Source organism: Bubalus kerabau, chromosome 3 (genome assembly GCF_029407905.1).
Source record: "Bubalus kerabau isolate K-KA32 ecotype Philippines breed swamp buffalo chromosome 3, PCC_UOA_SB_1v2, whole genome shotgun sequence".
In the NCBI taxonomy this organism is placed as follows: domain Eukaryota; kingdom Metazoa; phylum Chordata; class Mammalia; order Artiodactyla; family Bovidae; genus Bubalus; species Bubalus kerabau.
Window position 1 is genome coordinate 140,625,530 of NC_073626.1, and position 19,279 is coordinate 140,644,808.

The following is a 19,279-nucleotide window of genomic DNA, read 5'->3' on the forward strand; positions in this document are numbered from 1 at the left end:
ACCAGTACTGAAAAAGAATAGAGTAACTTGTAGAATCAGTGAAAGCTATTAGACTTCAGAAAGAGTGGGAACCTGGCCAGTTTGTGGATATAACAGTTTACTGAACTTCATTGTTAATATTTTCATTGAGATGATTCAAATCTCAATATTTAATCTTTATATCTCTTAGTTCCAATTCAGATTTGTATTGGCCATCAGTTAGCCAGTCTAGTCTCTTTCATCCTTCTCATGGGCCACAAATGACGCAATTAGCAGTGCCTAAGGGCTTATATCGTGTAGTATAGAGATGGCTGTAGTGGTTCACTCTGTTGGGTAAGAAGGCCTTTTAGAGAGAGGACCATAAATGGGAAGGCACTCCAAATGGTATCAGCTACTCAGATGTAGGAGTAGTTATCCTACATTGCATGAAGTCATTAGCATACTAGCTGAGATCTATCCTCAGGACAGAGGATAAAGTAGTTAATTTTAGTCACTGTAACTAAGGGCCAGGAATTAAAATACAAAATGTGTACAGAAATGGTGGAAATACCATGTTTATACAAACAGAGTTATCATTAAGGGCAGGCAGGCTGTGTACAGTGCAACTCCAGGCACCAGCATCTGCAACCATGTGGATGGCGCACCTCTGGAATTTCGAAAAGTGGTAACCTTATTCTCCACTTGGCATAAAGACTTATTCTACCATGAAATCACTTGTGTGGTATTTATAAATTTTCTACCACAAGGCTAGAAGGATCGTGAACCAGGTTTTACCTTTTCCCATGTCTGTGCATGTGTGCTAAGTTGCTGCAGTTGTGTCAACTCTGCAAGCCTATGGACCGTAACCTGCCAGGCTCCTCTGTCCATGGGATTCTCCAGGCAAGAATACTGGAGGGGGCTGCCATGCCCTCCTCCAGGGGACCTTCCCAATCCAGGGTTCAAACCTACATCTCTTAAGTCTCCTGTATTGGCAGGCAGGTTCTTTACTACTAGTGCCAGCTGGGAAGCCCTTTCCCATGTCTATCACCCATAAATGTGACGAAGCCACAAACAGAGCCTTAGGTAACTTAACAGGGAGAATGTCTTTAAGAGACACCAAAAATCAATAGAACATAGACAAGAGGGTTCAAGACCTAGTCATTTGGAGAAAGCACAATACATTTAAAATATTATTTCTGAGCTTTCCTATGGCATGATAAAATGCCTATCTGCTTACTACATACTGTCTCTGTGAAAGGAAGAAAATTCACAAAGATTTTTCAATGACTGATAATTTTAGTAAAATTATTAACACTTGGGGAGGTCTGTTTTAGCTTGTCAGACAAGCAGAGGGTAAGAGCTTTTATAGACCCTGGGAGGGGGCTACAAGCAGGAACAGCACAGTCAGCTCAGACAGTCATCTTGAAATTTGTCATGGGGTGGTCTGACCAGCATCATCTTGATTGTTTTAGGTACAGTTAATCTTCAGTCACAGAGTTGGTTTGTTTCCATTTCCTTGAGGCCAGTTCTTGGATTTGTGGCAGCTTATGTCATGGCTACAATCTGGTCATTGTGTAGTTAACTTCTTCCATATAACAGGAATCTATTTCCCACAGTTCTGGAAGCTGGAAGTCCAAGATGAAGGCGTCAGCAAGGTAGATTTCATTCTAAGGCCTCTTCTCTTTGCTTTCAGGCAGCCGCCATCCAGCTCTGTGCTCACATACCATCTTCTTTATGTAAGTGTAAATAGTGATGGTTTTTATCTTTTGGTCCCCTGGATCAGTTAGCATCAGCATCACCTGGGAACTTAGATAACCAGATTCTCAGACTGGCAAACATTTGAGAAATGCTGCATCAGAATCACCTGATGGACTGTTAAAACACAGCTTCTCCCCATCCCCCATTCACCCTCTCTACTCCAGACCTGATTTAGCAGGTCTGGAGTGAGGCTTGGGAATGTGCTATTATTGGAGAGAAAGTTTTCTTTAAAAATAGTTTCCACCCCAAGATTGGTAAATGTATTAGGAAAAGTTTTTTTGGACTAGTGAAACAGCATATGTTTCATATAATCCCTAAGAGGACAATTTCCAGACAGTTGGATTGTCTACATCAAAATACAAAGTTCTAAATTTGGCAAGGTTTCCCATTTCTAATGTTATTTGCTTTGCGACTGTGAAGTCTTCAGAAATCTTTTATAAAACATTAACACAGAAAAACTTCAAGAGCTCACAGAGTTTGTTTCAAATTTAGCAGAAAAATCAAATAAGACCCTGTGTATCACTTATGTAAATAGTCACTATTAACTGAATTTGAAAAGTGGTTTCTAATGAGTATAAAATTAGCAACCAAGTTCATATTTCAGTGTCATTTGAGAATCTTCTGCCAGTATCCTAGAAAAAGAGGAAGTTAAAGAATGGTCCACACACTTCTTACACATTTTTTTTCTCATTCTTTGATAGTATAATACTGTTCCTAGGCCCAGCAATGCCTATCTGTATGCATTAGAGGACTGTGTGGTTACCAGCACAGATGTACCAAGCCAGTGAAATGACTTTGGAAAAACAGTTAATCTGTTAGGAAACTGGGTATCACCACCCCATCCATTAGGTAGGCTTCCCTTGTAGCTCAATTGGTGAAGAATCTGTCTGCAATGCAACAGAATTGGGTTCAAATCCTGCATTGGGAAGATCCCCTGGAGAAGAAAATGGCAACCCACTCCAGTACTTGCCTGGAGACTCCCATGGACAGAGGAGCCTGGCAGACTGCTGTCAATGGGTTTGTAAGAGTTGGACATGACTTAGCAACTAAACCACCACCACCACTAATATCATAGTAGATACAAGAGTTGTGTTTTGTTGTCTATGACAGCAACCATGATAGACTGGTTCCAAATTGGGAAAGGAGTATGTCAAGGCTGTATATTGTCATCCTGCTTATTTCACTTATATGCAGAGTACATCATGAGAAACGCTGGACTTGAAGAAGCACAAGCTGGAATCAGGTTTGCCGGGAGAAATATCAATAATCTCAAATATGCAGATGACAACACACTTAAGGAAGAAAGTGAAGAAGAACTAAAGAGCCTCTTGATGAAAGTGAAAGAGGAGATGAGACAGTTGGCTTAAAGCTCAACATTCAGAAAACTAAGATCATGGTATCTGGTCCCATCACTGGGAAATAGATGGGTAAACAGTGAGAGACTTTATTTCATGGGCTCCAAAATCACTGCAGATGGTGACTGCAGCCACAAAATTAAAAGACGCTTGTTCCTTGGAAGGAAAGTTATGACCAACCTAGACAGCATATTAAAAAGCAGAGACATTACTTTTCTGACAAAGGTCAGTCTAGTCAAAGCTATAGTTTTTCTTGTAGTCATTTATGAACGTGAGAGTTGGACTATAAAGAAAGTTGAGCACCGAAGAATAGATGCTTTTAAATTGTGATGATGGAGAAGACTCTTGAGAGTCCCTTGGGCTGCAAAGAGATCCAACAAGTCCATCCTAAAGGAAATCAGTCCTGAATATTCATTGGAAGGACTGATGTTGAAGTTGAAACTCCAATACTTTGGGCACCTGATGCGAAGTACTGACTCATTTGAAAATACCCTGATGCTGGGAAAGATTGAAAGCATGAGGAGAAGGGGATGACAGAGGATGAGATATTGGATGGCATCACTGACTCAAGCGACCTGAGTTTGAGTAAACTCCAGGAGTTGGTGATGGACAGGGAGGCCTGGCATGCTGCAGTTCATGGGGTCGCAAAGAGTTGGACGCGACTGAGTGACTGAACTGAACTGATGATAGACATTTCCCTCCCTTTCATAACTTACTGTCACTGCACATTATTATCAGCCATTATCACAGATTCCAGAATGTGGAAAGTCATTGGAGCTGGAGCAAAGGAGCCAAGTGAAACACCTGTAAGGGATTTCAAAAGTGATACAGTTTAGTTGCAGATGATGACACAAAGAAGCATTGGTTCTTTCCTCTGGCTCAGTGCAATACTGTGTCGGGCATTTGCCTTGTGACATCCATCGGCTCCACTCCCTCAGAGCATGCTGTACTCATTCACACATATGGTCATTCAACAAACACTCATGCCTGATAAATATTTACTAAAGAAAAATGATCAATGTCTGTTAGCAACAGTTTTTGGAGCAGATGCTGTTTTCGGAACTTGGTAGTCATCACACAGATGACAAGAGTATAACACATTTCTGGGCTAACACCTGTCAATTGTATGGTTTTTCTCAAATTCTGAAGGAGATTTCTTATATAATATTTTATATTACCCTATCCCCAAGCCTGGGATTAGACCAGAAAACAATGATCCCCCCAAGGGAAGAAACAGAAACCTGTGCTAAGTGACTTGACCAAGGTCTCAGGGCTAATAAGTAGTGGGGTGGGCACATATATGTAGGTTTTTGATTCTCAAATTCAGCAATTAAGTTAAAGCACATAACAAATCAATGCTGTTAGGGTTCATCTTCCCTTTCTAGAATACTAAGGCAAGCATTTCCCTTTTTCATTTGGCAAATGAGAACAGATTATTTTTAATCAATTCCTTTCTCAAGATACAACTGGCTGCAGAATTAAGGACAGAGGTGGAAAAGTGGTACCTTGATTCCCAAAGTTCAGGTACATTCCAGGCTTTGGGGTCCCTGGTGTTTGGTGCAACAGCTAGGGAACTGTAACCATTCAATGGAGGTTTCTCTCACTGTCCTATCTGCCTTCTTTTGTAGTCTCAGCTGCTCCGACCCTGGCCAGGGCAACCTACCAAGAAGGTGTAATTTCTATAAAGCAATGTGTCCTTTTGTAAAACTAGCTTTAAAGGCTTCTCCTCCTTCTGTATATGCTGAAAATTTTCTGTTTCTAGCTGGAAAGGGACTGCATAAAATGCCTTATAAAAAGAGGGGCACAGTATACATCCTATCTGTGGTACAGCTGTTGGTTTTGCTGCAGGGGAATCTGAGAAGTTTCCTTAAGATTCCTCAAATTCCATAGTTGGTTTCATATAAGCTAAAGTAAAGCTAGACAAACAGAGAAAGTGTATTCAATTTTAGCTCAGACTATAAAATAAAACAAAAATAAACAGAACATGATTCAAGCTTTCCCTTGAGGTGCCTACAAGTCTTGCACAAAGTATATTGGTATAAATAAAGTCATATTTGTGCCTGGTGATGTAGCTAGGTTATAGTTCTAAACATTTTGTGTATACAGCTAGTAGGAAATACTACATGCTTACTTTTAAGAAGCTTTATTTTTAACATCATATTTACTGATCATGAAGCATGTTAGACATTAAAGTCTTGTTTTTAGCAATAAATAAATAAATAAATAAAAATAAATCCCCTAACTGTTTACTCTGGCACAGAAGTACAGATCACTCTTCACATATCCCGAACAGCTCTATGCAAGGCACCCCTTTCAAGGCAGACAGTGCTCTGGTGTTTTTGGTCAGGGCCAGGAACATAAATTTCTCTGCTTAGTTTAAGCAAAAATGGGCTTGTTACAGGGCTATAAACAGTTTACAGAATTGTTAGGAAGATTTAAAAGTGAGCCTCAAAGAATTGCCTGAAGAGCCCAAAGGCTGATGAGAAATTACAGAATTGATAGGCTCCTGGTGCCAAAGCCAAGTGTCCCTGTCACAACCAGAAGGCCCCTGTGATCGGGAAGCCCCAGAAGCAAAACAGACATCTTCAGGAACTGCTTGCCGGCAGAACCAGCTGAAACAGCAGAATGGCAGCCTCTACCTCCTTCTTGCTGTTGATGGTCAGTTGTTAAGTCATGTCTGACTCTTTGTGACCCCATGGACTGCAGCCCTCAAGGCTCCTCTGTCCTCCACTCTTGCCCAGAGTTTGTTCAAACTCATGTCTATTGAGTCAGTGATGCTATCCAATCATCTCATCCTCTGCTGCCTTCTTCTTCTTTTGCCCTCCATCTTTCCTAGCATCTGGGTCTTTTCTAATGAGTCAGCTCTTATATCAGGTGCCTAAAGTATTAGAGCTTCATCTTTAGCATCAGTCCTTCCAATGAATATTCAGGATTGATTTCCTTTAGGGTAGACAGGTTTGACCTCCTTCCTGTCCAATGGACTCTCAAGAGTCTTCTGTAGCACCACAATTCAAAAGCATCAATTCTTCAGCACCCAGCCTTCTTTATGGTCCAACTTTCACATGACTACTGGAAAAACCATAGCTCTGACTATATGGACCTTTGCCTTTTGTGGCTTCAGTCACTGTCTGCAGTGATTTTGGAGCCCAGGAAAATAAAATATGCCACTGTTTCCATTTTTTCCTATCTATTTGCCATGAAGTGATGGGACTGGGTTCCATGATCTTAGTTTTTTGAACGTTGAGTTTCAAGCCAGCTTATCTTACTGCCTTCCAAGTGTCATGAAATTCCATCTAACAGAGTTGCCTCAATCAGATCCAGAGCCCAAGATGCAATGGAGTCTAGGGAAATGTGATTTTTGCCTTTAAGCTTTCTAGCATTGAACTCAGTATTATCCATCACACTTTCCCTGTCTGCTTGCTTAGTATGGGCATATGAGATTGTTTGCTTTCTGCAACCACAAAACTGGAGTGAAGGTTCTTGTGGACTGTGTGATATTCTTTCTGGGATATACCCAGGAGCAGGATTGCATGGTTAAAGTGTATATGCACACTTTTGTATTTTTGGCTAAGTACTACCAGAATGTCACTCTAGAATGGTTCCACTAGTCTAACTTTCAAAAGTTTAACATACAAATAGCTACATTTATACGTACTATCATCATAAGATGTGAATAGTTTCCACTTTCAAGGAGAGCCTATTTACATTTAAAAGCAGAAAGCAGATTTTTAAGTATTAGGCCTGAAACAATATAAATAGAAGATATTAAATCAGTAGGCTAACAATAGTTTCTTGAAATTTTATTTTCTTTCATAAAAATGGGCAGTAGAGAGCACCAGAGGCTCTTGGGTCTGAAGAATCTTAGAACCTCAGCTCAAAGCCTGCTTGTGAGACATTAGGTAAGCTCATTAACTTTCTTTAAGCCTAATTTCTTTGAATATCAATAAAATGGTGGTAATGATACTAAGGATGTTGTTGAAGGATTGAAGTTCATGGATAAGAAGCAGTCAAGACAATGCCTGGCACGTAGGCCTTGTGCAAGAAATGCCAGTTATTCTTATTCTGATGATCATCCACAGGCTTATCCCTACAGTAGCTCATTTACATTTCCCCGATGAATGAATTTCAGAGCAAACAGAGACCTAGACTGTTGACTGCAATAGCTGTTTCTTCTGGCTGGGCCCTTCTCAGGGCTGGAAGAGTTACAGAAATAAAGATACGGTTTTCCTTGTTGCTCTTTTGAGGGACTCAGAATGTAAAGGAGATGGAACACAAATACCTCCATACCTTTATGGATGATGGGTGACAGTGGAGAAACACTTGAAAAGGAGAGCGAAGGGTGACAGCAACCCTGGAGTGCAGGCTTCCGCTCTCTGAGTGGGAGGTTCTGGGTTGCAAGTAGTGGCAGCCTTCCCATCACACTGTTCCACTCACAGATCTGAGCCAGATAAGGTAACTCCTGTCTAGGTTAGGGGCTGATCTCTATCCTCCATAACAACCTACATTTCTTTTCCTTTGAAACATAGCCTATCATATTGTACTCTACTCTTTCCCTTATGAGAGACTGATTCAGTTATTTGGCCATGCCTGTGTTTGTTCTTCCTTTCTGGAAGGTTCTAGAACTTCAGATGACATTTTATTTGAATGATGTCTGTGTCAGTCCAGGGGCAGTCAGCAGGTAGACATTAGATCAGTTATTTGAAAAGAGTGAATTTAATATAGAGAATCATGAACCAGTTATAGTGTATAGTTGCTAACTGCTGCTGCCGCTGCCGCTGCTGCTAAGTCGCTTCAGTCGTGTCCCACTCTGTGCGACCCCATAGACGGCAGCCCACCAGGCTTCCCCGTCCCTGGGATTCTCTAGGCAAGAACACTGGAGTGGGTTGCCATTTCCTTCTCCAATGCATGAAAGTGAAAAGTGAAAGTGAAGTCGCTCAGTTGTGTCCGACTCTAGCGACCCCATGGACTGCAGCCTACCAGGCTCCTCCGTCCATGGGATTTTCCAGGCCAAAGTACTGGAGTGGGGTGCCATTGCTTTCTCCGATAGTTGCTAACTAGGTAACTGAAAAGGCAGAAAGAGACTAATGATATAGCTCAGAGGTAGCAAATCTGGGGAGCAACAGCTCTCACCCTTAACTGAAGCTGAGGGTAAAAGGCCAGGCTAGAAATTACTAAAAGGCAGAGGTACAGAGGTGTCATTCAGGCCCGGGAAGGGGCTGCACAGGTGGTACTAAAGCCAGGGTGCAGTGAGGCTGGCTCTGCTGGCATTAGAAAAACTGCAAACCATGTTCAGCTGCTGGGGTAGTGCTGGGAGGAACTACCAGGCCATGCGAGGAGTGCTGCTGGGGTTACAGTGGAACTGCAAGTATACCAAAAGCTATGGAGAGCCAGGAGGAGCAAGCACTACCTCCTCCTCTGGCTGGGTGCTCCCTCTAGTGCCTCCTATTGACAGGGTCTAATGGTGTGTATGTGCGTGTGTGTGTGTGTGTGTGTGTGTGTGAGTCACTTAGTTGTAACTGACTCTTTGTGACCCCAGGACCCCATCAAGCTCCTCTGGATTCTGTCCACGAGATTCTGGGAGGCCCTTAAGTCTAACAGAGCCAGCAGGAAAAGAAGAAATTGGATTTACAGAGTCTCAGTCCCCATTGGCCTCAAAGAGAATATAAAAGGGTGAATTTGGAGCTGAGAGACAATAGCATAGTAACTGACACATTTCTTAAAATGCTTTGTGTCCAGATCAGATCAGTTGCTCAGTCGTGTCCGACTCTTTGCGACCCCATGAATTGCAGCACACCAGGCCTCCCTGTCCATCACCAACCCCCGGAGTTCACTCAGACTCACGTCCATCGAGTCAGTGATGCCATCCAGCCATCTCATCTTCTGTCGTCCCCTTCTCCTCCTGCCCCCAATCCCTCCCAGCATCAGAGTCTTTTCCAATGAGTCAACTCTTCGCATGAGGTGGCCAAAGTACTGGAGTTTCAGCCATAGCATCATTCCTTCCAAAGAAATCCCAGGGCTGATCTCCTTCAGAATGGACTGGTTGGATCTCCTTGCAGTCCAAGGGACTCTCAAGAGTCTTCTCCAACACCACAGTTCAAAAGCATCAATTCTTCAGCGCTTAGCCTTCTTCACAGTGCAACTCTCACATCCATACATGACCACAGGAAAAACCATAGCGTTGACTAGACGGACCTTTGTTGGCAAAGTAATGTCTCTGCTTTTCAATATGCTATCTAGGTTGGTCGTAACTTTCCTTCCAAGGAGTAAGCGTCTTTTAATTTCATGGCTGCAGTCACCATCTGCAGTGATTTTGGAGCCCAGAAAAATAAAGTCTGACACTGTTTCCACTGTTTCCCCATCTATTTCCCATGAAGTGATGGGACCAGATGCCATGATCTTCGTTTTCTGAATGTTGAGCTTTAAGCCAACTTTTTCACTCTCCACTTTCACTTTCATCAAGAGGCTTTTGAGTTCCTCTCCACTTTCTGCCATAGGGGTGGTGTCATCTGCATATCTGAGGTTATTGATATTTCTCCCAGCAATCTTGATTCCAGTTTGTGTTTCTTCCAGTCCAACGTTGTTAGGGCACATATCCAATGTCCATTCACAGATGAAAGAATAAATAAAATGTGGTATATATATTCACGAGAACATTATTCAGGCCTTTCTTGAAAAAGGGAAATCCTGCCACATGCTACAACATGCTGTTGTTGTTTTAGTTGTAAGTCACGTTTGACTCTTCTGCAACCCTAAGGGCTGTAGCCCATCAGACTCTTCTGTTCATGGAATTTTTCAGGCAAGGGTATTGGAGTAGGTTGCCATTTCCTTCTCCTGGGGATCTTCCCGACCCAGGGATTGAACTGTGTCTCCTGCATTGCAGGCAGATTCTATACTGCTGAGCCACTAGGGACGCCCAACCTGGATGTTACAACTTGGATGATGCTAAATGAAAGGAGTTGGTCACAAGAGGACAAACATTGTGTGATTCCACTTATATGAAGTATCTGAAGTAGTCAAGCATAGAAACAGAAAGAATGATGGTTGCTGGGAATTGGGTCGGGGTGGGGCAGGGACTTGGGAGCTGCTGTTTAATGGATATAGAGTTTCAGTTTTACAAAGATGAAAGGTTCTGGAAATCAGTAATGGGAATACCCTTAACATTGTGTGCATGCTAAGTCGCTTCAGTTGTGTCCAAGTGTGCAACCCTATGGACTGTAGTCTGCTGGGCTCCTCTGTCCATAGAATTCTCCAAGCAAGAATACTGGAGTGGATTGTCATGCTGTCTTACAGGTGATCTTCCCAACCCAGGGATCAACCCTGCATCCCCTCCAGCTCCTGCTTTGGCTGGTGGGTTCTTTAGTGCCACCGGGGTAGCCCACCCTTAACACTACCAAACACTTAAAAATGGTTTAGATGACACAATTTCTGTTATTTTTTTTTTAACCACAAATAAAAAATTCAGATATAAAGACATTAGGACTCATAAGTACTGGTTATTTGTAAGCCATTTTAGGTCTCTTTATTAATTGCTAGGCCTGATTTCTGCATTGCTCTCTGGAGAATTCTTGATCCTCTGTCCATAATGCTATGGGATTGATCTCCATTGCTTCTTTACTTGGAGAAGGCAATGGCAACCCACTCCAGTACTCTTGCCTGGAAAATCCCATGGATGGAGGAGCCTGGTAGGCTGCAGTCCATGGGGTTGCTAAGAGTCAGACAAGACTGAGCGAATTCACTTTCACTTTTCACTTTCATGCATTGGAGAAGGAAATGGCAACCCACTCCAGTGTTCTTGCCTGGAGAATCCCAGGAACGGGGGAGCCTCGTGGGCTGCAGTCTATGGGGTTGCACAGGGTTGGACACGACTGAAGTGACTTAGCAGCAGCAGCAGCTACTTTACTAACAATCATAGACACAAATGGTAAAAGCAACTATTTATGAAATACAGTTGCACAATAAGACACAGTCATCTTGCAAAAAGGCTCTGCTTCACAACAGCTTTTAAGATCTAATATCAATAGAATGGTCCAAAGTAAAACAAATTGATTAGAAAACCATCAAAAACATTTTAATTGGCTTTACAAGACACAATGAAATTTCTTTGTTGAAGTCGTGTGTAGTGGAGCCAGGTTTCTGCTGTTCCATGGTCCACTCTCTGTTAAATTGCCTGCTGGAGCCAATCTTAGCCATGCTACCTCATAAACTCGTACAGTAAATATTCCATTATTAGACACTGGGGTGGAGAGTGATGGAAGGGAATGTAATTGTTTTAGCTTTAAATTTACCCTTGTCCAAATCTGTCTTAGACATACAGCACAAGACGAGCCTGTAAGTCATGAAGGCGTTCACCTCTCGAGGCCGGATTGCATTTAAGCCATTCCAGGCAGATGAGGGAAGTGCCCCCGAGGAGAAGGGAGAAGTAATCCTACAACCTCCCTTGTAACTCATCCTCGTGTTTGACAAATCTTGCCACCAGGATCTTTGTAGTTAGCCCATGTCTCATCTGCGGCAATTTCCTCCCCCCTTTCCCCCTTCTGGTTACATCATTAATGGAGATTGGAACCAGCTGGCCTCTTTCTTCTGTATAAGAGGTTTTATAGATGTGAAAATGATTATTCAGTTTCTCTCCAACTACTTCACTGAACAATGCTTTCCTCTAAATTTGCCCCATATATTTTATTTTTCATATCCTTCAGTGACCCTTTTGATACTTCTCCAAACCCTTTGAACTTTTACCATACTGCTCTAAAATTGTGGGATTCCAGTTTTTAATGGAATTCTAATACATTTCTAAACATTTTTTAGATAAATGGAAGGATTACTCATTCCTATACAATATTCATTTAAAAATAAATATCATTATTAAATCACCTCCTAAATCTTCATGGTTTTTCTGACAAACAAGGAAAAAATGTCACTCTCACCATCTTCTGCAAAGCTGCAAGCCCTTGTAAACTCAGGCAGAAAATTTAGCTTCTCCTTGAGAGATTTTTAATCTACATAAAAAGTAAGACAGAGACAACGGAAAATATATAAATATATATTGGTGAAAGTGAAGATCAGTTCAGATGAAAATAACTGTAAGAGACTTCACTCATATCACAAAAATATTTTGTCATTCTCTTATTTTCTTAAAAAGTATGTTATAGGGACTTCCCTGGTGGTCCAGTGGCTAAGACTCTGTGCTCCCAATGCAGGAAGAGTGGGTTCAATCTCTGGTTAGACAACTAGATCCCACATGTCCCAACTAAGACCTGGGGCAAATAAATAAATAAATAAATATAATAAAAATATGAATAAAGAAGGAAGTTAAATTAAAATACCTAAATTCATACCATTTTGAGGTATCAGGATTTAACATTTTAGTGACCACCATTTTGTTTCTCTTTATTTTCACATATTTATAATTATCTTGAATGTGATCATGTTATTTTATTGGTCATGTTTTAAAAACATTTTTCTGTACATATTCTTATTTCTTATCTTCATATGATCTTCCTCTTCCTCATATTATCTCCCTCTTCCTCACATGATCTCCCTCTTCCTCATATGATCTCAAATGTATCCTTCCATTTCTTTTTCATAGATATGTAATATCATACTCTAATATGCATTTAAAGGCTTGTCAGTGTCTGTTTTAGAAAAAATTACAGTCTTGTTTATATCTTTCTTTTTTCATTAGACAAATACTTATAGAAATTTCTGCCAGGTAATCTATATATATTTAACTCATTAATTTTCATGGCTGCATAGTGGTATGAATATAACTCAATTCAGCCAGCCCCCCATAAATGTTTGTAATATTCATATTAGCTATATCAGGTTTGGAGAAGGCAGTGGCACCCCACTCCAGTACTCTTGCCTGGAAAATCCCATGGGTGGAGAAGCCTGGTAGGCTGCAGTCCATGGGGTCGCTAAGAGTCTGACACGACTGAGTGACTTCACTTTCACTTTTCACTTTCATGCATTGGAGAGGGGAATGGCAACCCACTCCAGTGTTCTTGCCTGGAGAATCCCAGCGACAGGGGAGCCTGGTGGGCTGCCGTCTACGGGGTCGCACAGAGTCGGACACGACTGAAGCAACTTAGCAGTAGTAGCAGCATATCAAGTTAGATCTTCAGAATATGGTTCAATAGCTTTTACTGTATCAGGAGTACAAAGGGTATTAAATAGCAATGGCAATAAAATAAATGCAAACAAATTATATACCTTATACAAAAATCTAGAGTTACAAAGGAAATAGAAAAGCAGAAGGAATGAATTAATAAAGATATTAAATATATTATAATTAAATTAAATATTTTTTAATTATTTAATTAAATAATTAAATTATTAATTAAATATAATTAAATAATTAAAAAATATAAAATAATGAATTAAAACACAAAATAAGATAGAAAGCATGAACCAATGAACATGTAAAAAAAAATCTTTGGAGAAAAAAGTCAACAAAATAGAAAACCCACTGGTCAAACTAACAAAGAAAAGAGGAAACCTAGATTTACAAAATTAAAAATCACAAGATAGAAGTTTAGAGAGAGAAACCTTTAAAAATTATAAAAGACTACTTTGTACAACTCTGCAAATAAATTTAAATTAAATAATTTTCTGGTATAATAAATTCACCAGTAGATATGGAGTCTATAAATAGACCAATTTTCTTAGAAGAAATAGAAAAATCAAACAGCACTCCAATCTAAAGGCCAGATGGCTTCACATAGGAATTTATTAATATTAAACTTTAAAGATCAGTTAATCGTAGTTAGTATTTAAACTATTACAGAGCACGGTCTAAGGAAAAAAAACTCTAAATTCTTTCTATAAAGTAAACTGATTCCAAAATGTGGCCAAATTTGTGCCAAAAAAATAAAACTACCAATCTCATTATGAGCATCAGTTAAAATGTTCTAAATAAAATGTTAGGGAAAAGAGCATAACAGCCCATTAAGAAAATAATACATTATGACCATATAAAATTTTCTTGCAATGTAAAGTCTCAACATTAGAAAATCAGCTAATGTAATCTATTATTTTAATAGAAATAAGGATAAAAATAATATGATCATCTCTATATATGCAGAAAAATAATTTGACAAGATTTAGCACTTGTTTTGGAGAAGGCAATGGCACCCCACTCCAGTACTCTTGCCTGGAAAATTCCATGGAAGGAGGAGCCTCGTAGGCTGCAGTCCATGGGGTTGCGAAGAGTCGGACACGACTGAGCGACTTCACTTTCACTTTTCACTTTCATGCATTGGAGAAGGAAATGGCAACCCACTCCAGTGTTCTTGCCTGGAGAATCCCAGGGACGGGGGAGCCTGGTGGGCTGCCGTCTATGGGGTCACACAGAGTTGGACACGACTGAAGTGATTTAGCAGCAGCAGTAGCAACACTTGTTTATTAAAACAGAAAATGATGAATACTTTCTAAACAATATTATATACATATATACATTAGAGAATTTCTTGCTAACATGACAGGGAAGGCAAACATTTCCACACCATTTTGGAAGCACTAGGCAATGAATTTAGATAAGATAAAGTAATTAGAACTCTAAGAATTAAAATGAAGAAATAGAACTATATCTATTTGCAGATGTTGTTATTATACAGCTTGATTCCCAAAAGAATCAATGGAAAAACTAAACAAAAAGAATTTAGTAAACTAGCAGTTAATGAAATCATCATGCAAAAATTAAACAAAAAAATCAATTCCATAGGTATATATCTAGTTTTTTTGATATAAATTTATTTATTTTAATTGGAGGTTAATTACTTTACAATATTGTATTTGTTTTGCCATACATCAACATGAATCCACCACGGATATACACTATTTAATGCTCAATAGCATTCTTTTTGCCACTGCCTCTCCGGTTTCTAGAAAAGCTCATTTTCTAGAAGAGCTCTCAGAAAGTGCTGATGGGAACAGTATTTATAATATTCTTACATGTTCACAACAGTTTTCCTTTGTTATATTTATACTTAAAGGTCAGTTTGAGTGGATATAAAATCCTTGGCTCGCATTTTCTTTTCTTAAGCAGTCTCAATACATTACTCAGTTGTCTTCTGGTATAATCATTGCTGTTGAAAAGTGTGATATCATTGTTTTTTTCCCACTTTATAAGTGACTTGGTCTGTTTGCCCTCCCTTTTCTTTTTAAAATGCCCAATAGTTTTACTAGGCAAACTTTTGATGTTGACTGCATGATTTTTTTTTTCCCCAAGTATACAAAATGCCCTTTAAATATGAAGAGTCAAGTGTTCTTCTATTTTAGGAAAGTTTCATTGAATTGTAGATTGTTTGGTCACTCCCCCTGCATATATGATGAAACTTCTTTGCTTATCTACTACATCTATTGTTTCTCTCAAATTTTTACAATTTTTTTCTTCTTTTCTGTTTCCTTTTAATTTTTTTCTTCCTATTAATCTCTTATTTCTTTTATGGCATAATTATTTGCTCTTATGTTCCTTCTGTGCTGTGCTTAGTTGCTCAGTCATGTCCGACTCTTTGCAACCCTATGGCCTGTAGTTTGCCAGCCTTCTCTGTCTATGGGGATTCTCCAGGCAAGAATACTGGAGTATGCTGCCCATGCCCTTCTCCAGGGAATCTTCTTAACCTAGAGATCGAACCCAGGTTTTCCCGCACTGCAGATGGATTCTTTACCGTCTGAGCCACCAGGGAAACCCATGAATACTGGAATGGGTAGCCTATTCCTTCTTCAGGGGATCTTCCTGACCCAGGAATCAAACTGGGGTTTCCTGCCTTGCAGGTGGATTTTTTTTTACCAGCTGAGCTACCAGGGAAGGCCCTGTGTTCCTTCTAGTTGGTCTTAATTCCTGACATGCTTCTTATGAGTTCTAATCTTTCTTTTCTATTGGCTCTTTTTGCCCAGTCATCTCATTTATGAGATTTTTAAAATTTTGATTTATGCTCTTCTTTTATTGCTTCTATACTTTTCTTATCTTCTTTTAGCTTTCTTTAAAATGTAATAAATACATTTGTATCCATCCACAAATTTCCAAATGTCTTTCCTATTTGCACCAATATTTTTCTGATCTTTATTCACTTTCTGCTTATCATAACTATAGGAAATTCACTTGTGAATGTCTTTTGTTGCTAGTGTGTAAGTGAGATGTGGTTTCCTGAGTTTCTCAGGAGAGAAGGATGAAGAGTCTGTATAGTTTGACTAACTTTGTCACGCTGGGACTCTCTTTTGTCCTTATCATGAGGTGTTTAAAATATGACAACTTTTTGTGCTTCCAGAGATCTGTCTACTGCCCCTTTCCCTCCCTCTCATCACTCTACTCTTGCTGTGTCCACTGTTGGAGTGTCCACCACTGATGTAACTCATTCTTTTTTTTTTTTTAAATGTTTATTTGCCTGCATCAGGCCTTAGTTGCTGCACACAGGATATTTTTTGTCTCTCGAGATCCTTCACTGTGACATATAGGCTCAGTAGTTCCTGGGCAGCATATGGGATCTTAGTTTCCCGACTAGGGATCAAACCCACATTTCCTGCACTGCAAGGTAGATTCTTAACCATATGGCCACCAGGGAGGTCCCCTAATTCACTTCTTCTTTTAGCATAGCCCATAGCTGAGGTCTCACCCTACTGACTCTTACACCCCAGACTAAGGTAGAGCTGCAGCTTTCTCCAAGATTTAGGTGTGACTCTCACTGAAACCTCTGGAATTCCATTGCATCTACTATCTTTATTAATAGCAGTGCTTCCTAAAGCACACTTGACTTTGTTCTCCAGAATGTCTGGTTCTGGGTGGCTGACCACACCCTTGTAGTCATCTGGATATTTTTTATCCAGTTCTTCCATGTATTCTTTCCATCTCTTCTTGATCTCTTCAGCATCTACTAGGTCTCATTCCAGTAGAACTATTCAAAACCCTAAAGAACAATACCATCAAGGTGTTGCATTTAATATGTCAGCAAATCTGGAAGACCCAACAGTGGCCATAGGACTAGAAAAGGTCAGTCCTCATCCCAATTCATAAGAAGGGTAGTACTAAAGAATGTGCTAACCATCAAACAATTGCATTCATCTCGCATGCTAGTAAGGTCATGCTTAAATTTTTGCATACTAGGACTCAACATTATGCAAATCAAGAACTTTCAGATGACCAAGCTGGATTTAGAAAAGGAAGAGGAACTGAGATCAAACTGACAACATTTGATGGCTCATAGAGAAAGTGAGGGAATTCCAAAAAAAAAAAAAAAAAAAAATCTACCTCTGTTTCATCAGTTACACCAAAGCCTTTGACTGTGTGGATCATAATAAACTGTGGAAAGCAGTTAAAGAGTTGGGAATACCAGACCATCTTACCTGTCTTCTGAGAAACTGTATGAGGGTCAAAAAGCAACAGTTAGAACTCCGTATGGAACAACTGATTGGTTCAAATTGAGAAAGAAGTATGACAGGGCTGTTTGCTGTCACACTGTTTGTTCAGTCTATACGCTGAGCACATGAGAAATGTCAGTTTATATGAGCTACAAACTGGAATCAAGATAAGCAGGAGAAACATCAACAACCTCAGATATGCAGATGACACCACTCTAATGGCAGAAAGTGAAGAGGAACTAAAGAGCCTCTTGATGAGGGTGAAGGAAGAGAGTGAAAGAGCTAGCTTAAAACTAAAATTAAGATCATGGCATCCAGACCCATTACTTCACAGCAAATAGAGGGAGAAAATGTGGAAATAGTGTAAGATTTCCTCTTCTTGTGCTCTAAAATCACTGCGGTTGGTGACTGCAGCCATGAAATCAGATGTTTGCTTCTTGGCAGGAATGTTGAAAAGCAGAGACATTACTCTGCCAACAAAGGTCTGTACAATCAAGGCTATGGTCTTCCCAGTGGTCACATATGTTTGTGAGAGCCTGTAAAGAAGGTGGAGCACTGAAAAATTGATGCCTTTGAAGTATGGTGCTGGAGAAGACTCCTGAGAGTCCCTTGGACTGCAAGGATTTCAAACCAGTCAATCTTAAGGGAAATCAACCCTGAATACTCACTGGAAGGACTGTTGCTGAAGTTGAAACTCCAGGGTTTTGGTCATCTGATGCAAACAACTGACTCATAGAAAAATCCCTGGTGCTGGGAAAGATTGAGGGCAGAAGGAGAAGAGGGTGTCGGAGGATGAGATGGCTGGATGACATCACCGATGCAGTCGACATGAACTTGGGCAAACTTCAGGAGATGGTGAGGGACAGGGAGGCCTGGCATGCTGCAATCCATGGGTCACACAGAGTCAGACACAACAGGACAACTGAACAACAACTCACTGAAACCTCATTTTTGGTGGTTAGTCCTCTAGTTCTCTGTTAGGTCATTTTGTCTCTGTCCAGTGACACCTCCTCTCTCTACAATTTGGCCACTGGTGTTCTCAGCTTTCTTTAGTGCCTGCCTGCCCCGTGCTACTGGGGAGCTGAGGGAGGCAGATTGGGGTGGAAGTGGTGCAAGGCAATTTCCTTAGACCTTTGGTATTTGTTTATACTTGTCCTCATCGCTCTCAGGCTATAAGTGTTTCTCTTGATGCACCACTCAGTCTTCAACATCTGTGTTTTCACTCTGATTGGGGTCAGCAATAGAGCCCTGTAAGACGATTCCCTGTCCTCTCTTTTCTGACATTTATTTTCTCTGTGTGCAAATACTATTTTTTGTGTGTGCGTTTATCCCTCTTCTTTTTTTTTCTATTCTGAATGCTCCAAATTCTCAAACCTTGAGCTCAGCACGTTTGATCTTTCAAAAATCCTCGTTTTTGCAATGGAAAATCTGGCTTTTGTTCCTTAAGTTTCCTGTGATTGCTCTTACTAGGCATTTAATAGTAATATTTAGAAATATGTCTACCCGATTTTTTCTTGCTGTATCTCACTTCTCTCAAGAGCAGCATGTATAAAAATCTGTCGTTGTTGCTTAAATGCTTGGGAAGAGGGTGATGAATGTTAAGTGTGTCCTAGAGGTTGTAACAGAAAATCGTCCCAAATCGGATCTGATCTGGGACAGATGTTTTTGTGATGTAATTCACAATCTCCGGGGAGGGGGGGGGGGAAACATCGCTGATAAAAATGTTGAAGCCATTTATTTCCCAAGGAACTTTAATGGGATTAAAAATCTAAGAGGCCAGTCACCTATGTACCCAAATGATAGCTGTCAAGAGTTTGGTAAATTTAGTAACTTTTAAAAAACCATTCTTGTAGATT

General features: G+C 40.2%; 1 long non-coding RNA gene across 1 annotated transcript in view; it reads right to left on the bottom strand.

Annotated features, from left to right (window-relative positions):
• Positions 1-1,275: 1,275 nt before the first annotated feature.
• LOC129646605 (uncharacterized) overlaps positions 1,276-19,279 on the bottom strand; it is a 61,796-nt gene continuing 43,792 nt past the window's right edge. The window contains exon 3 of the long non-coding RNA XR_008712059.1: positions 1,276-1,764. This is a non-coding gene — a long non-coding RNA (uncharacterized LOC129646605). The remainder of the gene's footprint in view (positions 1,765-19,279) is intronic.